Consider the following 8,913-nt stretch of genomic DNA (forward strand, 5'->3'; position numbering starts at 1 on the left):
AGTGGGGGGTGCTGCGGCGTGAAATACGGCAGACAGGCCGGGCACAGGGGGGCGGGCGGCACTCCGTGCCACGGCTGTAACCGGGGGCGGGGGGTGTGTGAAAAAAGCAGTTCCCCCGAGTGTTGCATCGGGTCGGCCCTCGAGTGTACTTTCTTAGTGGAGGTGCCATAGCTGATGTGCAAGGGAAGCGCCCGGGTGTTTTCGTGCAGCACACATGCCTTCAAAGGCTGGGAGGGATCTGCCTTTTCGGATACCTGCATGGGTATTTCTGTGAACTTCCCACTCTTCTGAAAAGTGCAGAACGCAAAACGTCTTCCTTGATAAAGAGATGATGGCTGGGAGCATTAGGCCTTCTGTATGCTGGTGTTTCTCTTAAATTTCCCACGGTCGCGTTGCCAGCCGCTCTATTAGCGAGCGAATCCACAGTGGTGGAGCACCGGTGCATACTGCCAGTTTGTTTTTATAACCACTATGTTGTTTAGATATGCGTCAGTCAATTAGATGTCAGCAGCTGAAATGCAGCCAGTCATGCTAAAATAAGGGTAGATGGCACCATTTGAAATCGTAGCAACCGTTTGAACCATAGCGTGGATGAGAAAATGCCGCTGGTCAGATCGTCGCAGACCAAGATCTGTTATTGCCCATGGAGAGAGGTTGTAATTATGTCGCAGAACAGGTTGTAGCTTTGGCTTGGACATCTGAAAGGGAAACCCTTGTAAATAACTTAGTTGGACCACAGCTGTTGGATTTGCATCTTAATGTAGAGCGGAGCATAAAAGGTGATAATGGCTAATCATATGGTCGGGTATGGTTTGTTACAGAAACTACCATTCCAGACCCAAGGCCTGGGGAAGATGTATTTTGAAACTGGGGAGGAGGGTGAGTAGGGGAAAGGGGAGGGAGGAGACAAAGCACTGATTTTTTTGGAGGCTTGCAACTTTCATATAGTAGGTGTTTCTTAATGTGTGTCCTAACTTTTTCACTGGGGATTTCTAAAGACCAATGTAATGAAGTTATTTTGAATCTATTATGGAAAATGCATTTTCCATATCCTTGCGATCCTTATCGTTCACACACACCTCATAGAAGAATATTTTTCTTTAAGTAGTTAGAATAGACTTTATTCATTAATCAATGCTTTTGGTTTCCCAGTGTTTAGTCGGTGATATAAATTCATTTAGTCTCTGAATGCCTAGCTGTGGCTTGTGCAGCTTGCATTGTGCCTTGCAATGGAGTGTCTGCATTCAGACCCCAGCTGACAAGCTGTAGATAGGTGAAGCAGAGTAAGAAGCAACTTGTACTTCCATAGTTACATTGACTCAGCACTGCTCAAAGTGGGTCTAAATGCTGCTCTTATTTTTCTTCTGCTATCTCTTTTGCTGCAGGACTTCAGCTTTTGGTTAGGTGCTTTGCGAAAGACATACGAGCAAATTTCACTTACGCAAAGTAGATAAAAGCAGCTGGAATCCTGAAAATTTTAGCAAGTCCTGAAAACTTTGAGATGTAGTTGAAAGGGATGTGCTGTTGACTTGCAATACTAAAAAGGTGTAGTTTCAGCAAGCGTACCAGATTTTTCCTTATCAACTTCCCTCATCTTATGTTTGTGGGTTTTGTTGTTGTTGTTATGTTTTGGAACTTAAGTCAAGTTTGCAGGCAGTGTAAGACCTAATGTGCTGTTGACTTTAGCTTGCATCCTTTTTACCAGTTAAACTGGAAGAATGCATATTTACAGATATAATATGTATCTGTACAAGGACTTCTGAATTATAATTTACAGTTGCACAAATGCATTTAATCCTTGTTGAGAGACAAATAATCATAGTTCTGTTTGTTTAGGGATTTTGGATGACATGTACCTGAAAATGACAACAATATGGTTATATTGATACAAAACTATGATCTAAAAACCTTTGAACTTTCATTGTACCTGAAAACCAATTGCCCAGGTCTCTAACTGGTAGGTATCTCAGCATTTTACACATTGTCCTTGCTTTTTTTTTTTTTTTTTATTTGAATGGAAGAGTCCTTGTGTTACTACATAACTGGAGAGTAATTTTAATTACTCTCCCAAGAAGTAGAAAAGCCAGGTGAAATTCCATCTTCGGGTTAGGAGATGCACGCTTGAGTCTTCTGCTTCCCTGGTCTAACCTCCCCACATACCAGGTCAAACTAAGCTAAGGGAGTCTTTCACTCCACCTGGTGAAGTTGAGTTACTTTATAGGAATGAATGACACGTTCATGAATGAAAGAGAAGAAAGAAGTGGACCTTTACTTAACTCTTAGTGGTTAACTCTTAGAAGCTTAGTGACTAGAAGAGGTTGAGATCACTCTTGCCAGTATAATTTCTGTTCTCATTAAATGGCTATTTAATATTAAAAAATGCATAAATAGACTTAGAAACAGGACTGAAATCCAGGTGTCCCAGTCTGCAGAGAAGTCTCCTAATGGCAAAACTCTAAAGTCAAGTTTCCCTGTGTACTATGTAGTGTGGGAGCCTTGCATCCCTTTCAGTCATGGTGCACAGCTTTATCAAGAGTGGAGAATGCCTCCATAGCTTTTAAACAGGTAATTAAAGTTCTTTCCTGGGAAATGGTTTAAATGTAAGCCATTTAAATAGAACACTTTTGTCTAGATTTTTCTAAGAATGAGTCAAGGTGCTTTACCTTCAGTATGGGAACGCTGTCAGTTCTGAGTGGATGGGTGCACCCCCAGCAGCTCTGCCTAGTCATAGAATGAGGAGAAGGAAAAGGTTTCAGAAGTACTTGCTGTACTCTGGACCAGTTTTCTACTGCACAGAACGGTGCCAGCATTGGATGAAGGATCTCGGTGGTACAAAATCACAGCTGCTGTTCTTCTCCCTCCAAGTGCTGAGTCTTACAATAGTTTATAACCAAGGAGTGGCTTGGCTGTAGCTTGTGTTGTACAAAACAATCGCTTCTGCAATCAGCTGTTCTTGCAGTGCCTGCAACTAGCCCTGCTTATCTGGAATGTGTGCTTTAGTATCAGTACATGGGGGGCAGGAAATTTATGAAAGGGGATGTGCCCTTTCATACAGTGAAGTTGTGAAGACAGTGAAGCTGTGGATGTCTTGTTTTGCTGGATAAGGAGTGTAATTGGAAGGTAGGAGGACAGAGGGGTTGTGACCTAATGTAGGGTGGTGGGTTGTGCACAATGAGGCCAAAGGTACAAGGTTGATCTCTGGGTTTGGGAACTTGAGAGTACCTCTATGTTTGTTTGAAGCTGTTATCACTGGTGATGATAGCTAAGCAAACAGTTTGGGAGCTCCTATTCAGTGTACAAGTGACTGCTTATCTGAAATGCATTGTTCCAACCCCATCGTCTTAGTGTTTCAGGGGCCTAGTACCGATTTCTGGTACCACTTGTGCCAAATATGTCCATTAAGCCTTGTTTCTCCTGGTTCTTGCAAATGCTTAGGATTCGTACTGTTGTGAAGATGGAGTGCATATAGGGATAATGTTTTTCATGTGATAGCTTTGAAGGATACTCCTTCTTCTCTGTATACAAGAAGGATAAAGGGAACCAACTGCTGCTTTACTGCCTCCTGGTGTGATACTACACAAAATGTTACCTGTGCATTTGTAGGTGGCGCAACTCTGGGACCTTCTTTCCCTCCAAAATGGTTTTGCAGGCTTGGCAGCAAAGAACTGTCTGCTGTTTATGCTGCAGATAGATCTCACTATAGTTTTAGAATGAGCAGTTTTCTGGAGAAACCTTTTATTTGTGAGAGCAAGTCTAAAATGGGTGAGTGGGCCCATGTCAGCGAAGGTCTGCAGTGAAGGAAGAACAGAAGCTGTCAAATGAAAAGGTTTGAAGTCCTACACCCCAGTTAGATATCAAGGTTTAGAAATAACTACTGAGTACACACATTAAGCAGCGTAATTTTTGTGTGTGTGTGTAAAAAAGAGTTAGTTAACTTCTAACACTTTTGTGTTTGTCTTTTGTGCGATTAGAAACCTCTCTGAAGAGAATCTGCTGATAATTACCATATACTGAATTTTAATTTTGGATATGACTTTCCCAATGTTTTTCTCCCATGATGGTATGTTTACCTCATTGGGTATGTATTCTAGGTTCTTATGTAGCCTTCAATAATATAATTTCTCAATCAGTACTACAGACTTTATATATATTTTTAGTAGAACCCCATGAAATAGAAAAGTATTATTATTTCTACTCAAGCTGAAAACTAAAGCACAGAAAGTTTGAGAAATGCTTTATTTCAAGTAGTGAAAAAAAACTTTAATCTATTGCTTTTTCTTTAGGAAGTAAACAACAGAAAATTTATTAATTTAGGCTGGCTGAAAATGCAGACTAAATGATAGAGGTGTATTGCTATGAAATATTACAGAAACACATCTCCGAGTTGTGAATGTTCTTTGTGGTGGGATTTATCATCAGGATGAAAGTCTGCCTCCCAGTCTAGGGATTCTGTGTGGTAATTTAAAACATAAAAGAGATGTAATTATTGAAATTTATTAATTGTGAAATCAGCATCTTGAGTCAATGATAATTGATGCATTTAGTGACTTAATGGTGATTAAGTCTGAAAAAACTATACTTGAAATTACAAATTGCTCAAATGTCTAGTTTAAAAACGTTGCTTTCCAAGTACTATAAAAACTAAGTACGGTTATTCAAAGACCATTCAGCACACTGGGGTCCAGATTCTCATGAAAACTAAATAATATGATCATACACGTGACTGTCAGTAAATATAGAGTTTTGAGGACCATAAAATAGTTTAGTTTGTTCTTTAGCTCTTCACTGTAATAAATACTCTTTAAGCAAGTTTGAATTTACCAGTTTTCTGAAATTCTATGTATTTCTCATCTTTTTTCTTATTTGTAAGAAATATTTTTCTAATTTTGAGAACTATTTAGAGAATTCTTCATAAACACTGCTACGACACATTCAGCCACAAAAGTGGCTCCAACCTTCCAGGAAGAAATACCCAAGTGTTCAGAAGTGAAACTTGGAAAATACAATTCCTTCTGAAACACTGTATGCAAAAGGTTGACAAATGTCTAGGGACTTTCATAGGTGCTAGCAAGACATCTAGAGATGTTAGAAATAGGAACAGAAATACTGAAATCTTTTTTTAGCAAGGCTTTTTTTTTTTTCCTCCCTTGGCCAAGCTGCCAGCCACTCTTGCGCTCTCATCAGATGAAACTTAGCCCTTTATTGCAAGAACAGATTAATGGATTTTAAATCCCATCAAACACTTGTACATATTTCTAAGAAAACTTAGGAACCTGAACAGAAGTCTGACATGGTGCAGACATCAGCCATTGTGTTCAATATTTAAGTACAACAGATGAGCTATACTGGCTTTTTTTTTTTTTTTTTAAAGGGACACATGGGTAGCTGTTTCTCAGGTGAAAACCTTATCCATTTACAAGAAGATAATGCAAATAATTTAAGCATCTGTAGAGATATAAAGAACTGGTAAACACAAGTAGTCAGTTGCATCAAATTGACCCTGTATATAACATTGTAACATCAGAGCCTTCAGCTGTATGGCCCTCTCCTGTGTCTTATTGGAGAACTGATATATAGGCAGTCCCCTAGAAAGTGTCTATAATAAAAGGAGTAAAGGTTTGCAGGATACAGGACATTACTGTAAAATTTATTTCATTTTAAACTCAGATTTTCAGTTTCTCTTTGTGCTCTCATGCTTTTAAATTAACTATACAACACTTCTTTCTGGCTCTATAGAGTTTAGAAATTTTTTTTATTGAATCTACCTTTGTTTTAATTTGAAATTAATGAACTAATTCTGTCAGAGAAAATTATATGTTTCTTGATTTAACTGGGGAATTCATACATTGACAATCCTCTAAAAGTGTCTCTGACAGTGTGTAATTTTAAGCTATAGAAGATTATTTTAAAGTTGCTTGGCTTAGTCTTAAACTTGGATATTTCAAGGTGCTCATGCATCTTCAGAACACATTACCTTTAATGTTTTCCTGTAGAAGCTTTTGAATTAAATCCCATACTTGCAGAGTTCTCTTGACTCCCCCCCCCCCCAAGTTTCTTGATAATCTGAAATATTAGAATCATAGAATTATCTAGGTTGGAAGGGACCTTCAAGATCATCAATTCCAAACATCAACCTAACACTGCCAAAACCACCACTAGACCATGTCCCTCAGCACCACATCTGCCCATCTTTTAAATATCTCCGGGGATGGCGACTCCACCACTTCCCTGGGCAGCCTGCTGAATTGAATATTCATGCTACTTTAAGTTTCTTTCTGTAGAAACCATGAAAATTTGAGACAATTATGATAACCAGAGTCTTCTAATGGGTTTTTTGGCTGCTTCCCCCCCTCCCCAGCTAACTGTATAGGTATTACTTTCCAAGTTTTATTTATTTTTTTCTTTGTAAGGTAAAGTGACATGGTAGCTTCCCTTTGTGGGTACTGAAAATAAACCTTTTTTATCCCCTCCTGCTTTTTAGGTGTTCTTTGGACTTTTATTGAAAAAGACAGGTAGGCAAGCTCCTTTTGTATGCATGTTTAGTTTAGATTGTGCTAGTTTAGTGTATAGCGTAATTATTTTTTTTTATGCCTGTATCGCTTAGCATAATCTTCTCTTTTCAGGTCTTAATTGCTGCTGTAGCTCATGTTGTTTTAGAGGTGTGTGAATAAATATGGATAGCTACAATTGTCAAATAGTAGAATAGTATGTGGCAAGACTTCTTCAGTTTGTTTTCAGTTGTGCAGTGTTGCTTGATCATGTCTGTGTTGTAAAAATGCTATTTAATGTGTTAAAGACTAAATATAACAGTGACTTTAATGGCTTTCATAGTTCGGTACAATAATATAGCATTAATGCTTGGGGTTGAGTGTTTTCTATCTTGCTATTCATTAAGCTGTTTTGACATAGTTTTTGCGATGAATATTTGGAAAATTTTATCAAAAAAAAATCATTGCTCATTAGAATTTCTGTTTTGCCTTTGAATTTCTGTTTTGCCTAGAGGACAATAATTCTTTAAATACTGTTTTTTATAGCCAACACAGTTGGCAGTAACTTGTATCTTTTCTTTCAAAATAACCACGATTCTCTACTCTTCAGTGAGATAGTGTGTGGATAGAAACAAATTTTGTTGTTTGGTCATACATAAAACATTCTGGGTAGCAGTATGTTTAGTTAAAACTCTTATGTTAGCAGGCATACTTTTTGGACTGAAATTTTAAAAATAGACATTCTTTGGCAATTGAAAGTTTTTTGGATGAATAAAATTTGAAATGTCTGAGTGGGTGGCTCTACCAAAAATCATTAAATCCATTCCTTTTCTAGTTTTCCCCTTAATAATTCAGTGTCAGATTTTTAATTTTTGCACCTAAGAACAAACCTGGGGTTACTGGTTATTTAATTTCTGACATATTGCAAGTGTTGCTTAAGCATCCTTTTTTTTTTTTTTTCTCCTTTTTTTCCTCCTTGTAAATTGTGTAGGTGGTATGTGGTGATAACGTTTTAAGAGAGAATAGGGAAGCAATTGGGACTGCAGTGCTAAATTATCCTGGCATGTAGTGACTTGTACAAAAATTTACGTGATTGTTAAGGTAACAAGAACTATAGCTATCTGCTTCTTCATATTCTTTTATTCATTAGCTTCCTGCTGGTCTGCCTTTTTTTTTTTTTTTTTTTTTTTTTTTCCCCCAGAGGTTACCAGTACAGGACTAGTATTTAGTTTTTGCTGCACTAAGGCAAACAGTATAGTCTAGGTACAGTGTACAATGATGAGTGCAACTGGAACACTTTCTTTGTCAATGGGTTGCATTTTAGCAGCTGTGTTGTCTTAAATCCTAGTCTAGACAAGAGAATTAAAGGTGTGATATGAGCACGTTATCCTTTCTCAACATTAATGTCATGGGGCTAGCTCAATTAGTTAGTGCTGTACTCTTTAAAAATGCAATGGTGACAATATTTTAATTCTTGTCTTGATTAGGCCTAGACTATGTGAAAGATCAGGTAAAGGACAAAAAAAAAGGAGTAAGTGTTTTTAGAGTTGATTAGCTTGTTTTGAAACATCGCTTGTATCGTGTAGATAGAGCTTTAATGTCTTTTAAAATATTCTTATCTTCTGCAAAAAGTTAGGGTAATGAGGCAGACATTAAAGCATTTTAAAATATTAGAATATCATAGCTTAGGGTAGTGGTCTGGGGTAAAATAAAATATAACTCTTATAGAATGGTTTGGTGACTTCCCATTATTGTTCTGGTTAACAGGTAGCCACCTTCACTAAAAGATTAGTAGTGTTTGAGATTCCCATGTGAGTAGCAACTCAGCTACAATTTAATTTGAACTAGAAATGAATTGTATAAGAGCACTGAACTTGAAGTGCTCTGAATGTTGTGAAGAAGAGCTTTGGTCCTGGATTTCTGATTAATTGCAAGAAAAGATGCTTTAAAGAAATAGCCACGTAGATTGCCTCTGGGCTATATGTGCACTTGCTGTGACGACCAAGTTTTGGTAGGAGAATGTTTGTACTGTTTGCCCTCTTACTCCTAATACATTATACAGTATAGAGGATAAGCCAGGACCCATCAACCTACTTTATCTGATTAGATCTGGTTGTAGTTTCCCACATTGCTGTAACATCTTTTTAACTGCCGTACAAAATTTTACTTGAAACGTTTTATAGATGTGCAAATAATTGGAAGGCTTTTTTCTTTTGAAAAAGCCATGAACCTTATAAGACCTATGTAGAAATACATAAATTAAGTCTTTCCTCAAGAACTGCTTTTCTTTTGACATTTCCTTACCATGTTTTCAATTTAATTTTGAAATTTTAGAAGCTCGTGGTTTTTGTCAGAACAAAACAATGAATATGAAATGTTTGGGTTTTATACCATTTTCCCTGAAAGTTATAAATCCGGGGGGGGG

General features: G+C 37.6%; 1 protein-coding gene across 3 annotated transcripts in view; it reads left to right on the forward strand.

Annotated features, from left to right (window-relative positions):
• RAP2A (RAP2A, member of RAS oncogene family) overlaps window positions 1–8,913 on the forward strand; it is a 30,089-nt gene that overhangs the window by 748 nt on the left and 20,428 nt on the right. The gene's annotated exons all lie outside the window — the stretch shown is intronic.

The sequence above is a fragment of the Charadrius vociferus genome, unplaced genomic scaffold (assembly GCF_000708025.1).
Source record: "Charadrius vociferus isolate BGI_N301 unplaced genomic scaffold, ASM70802v2 scaffold110, whole genome shotgun sequence".
Taxonomy (NCBI): Eukaryota; Metazoa; Chordata; class Aves; order Charadriiformes; family Charadriidae; genus Charadrius; species Charadrius vociferus.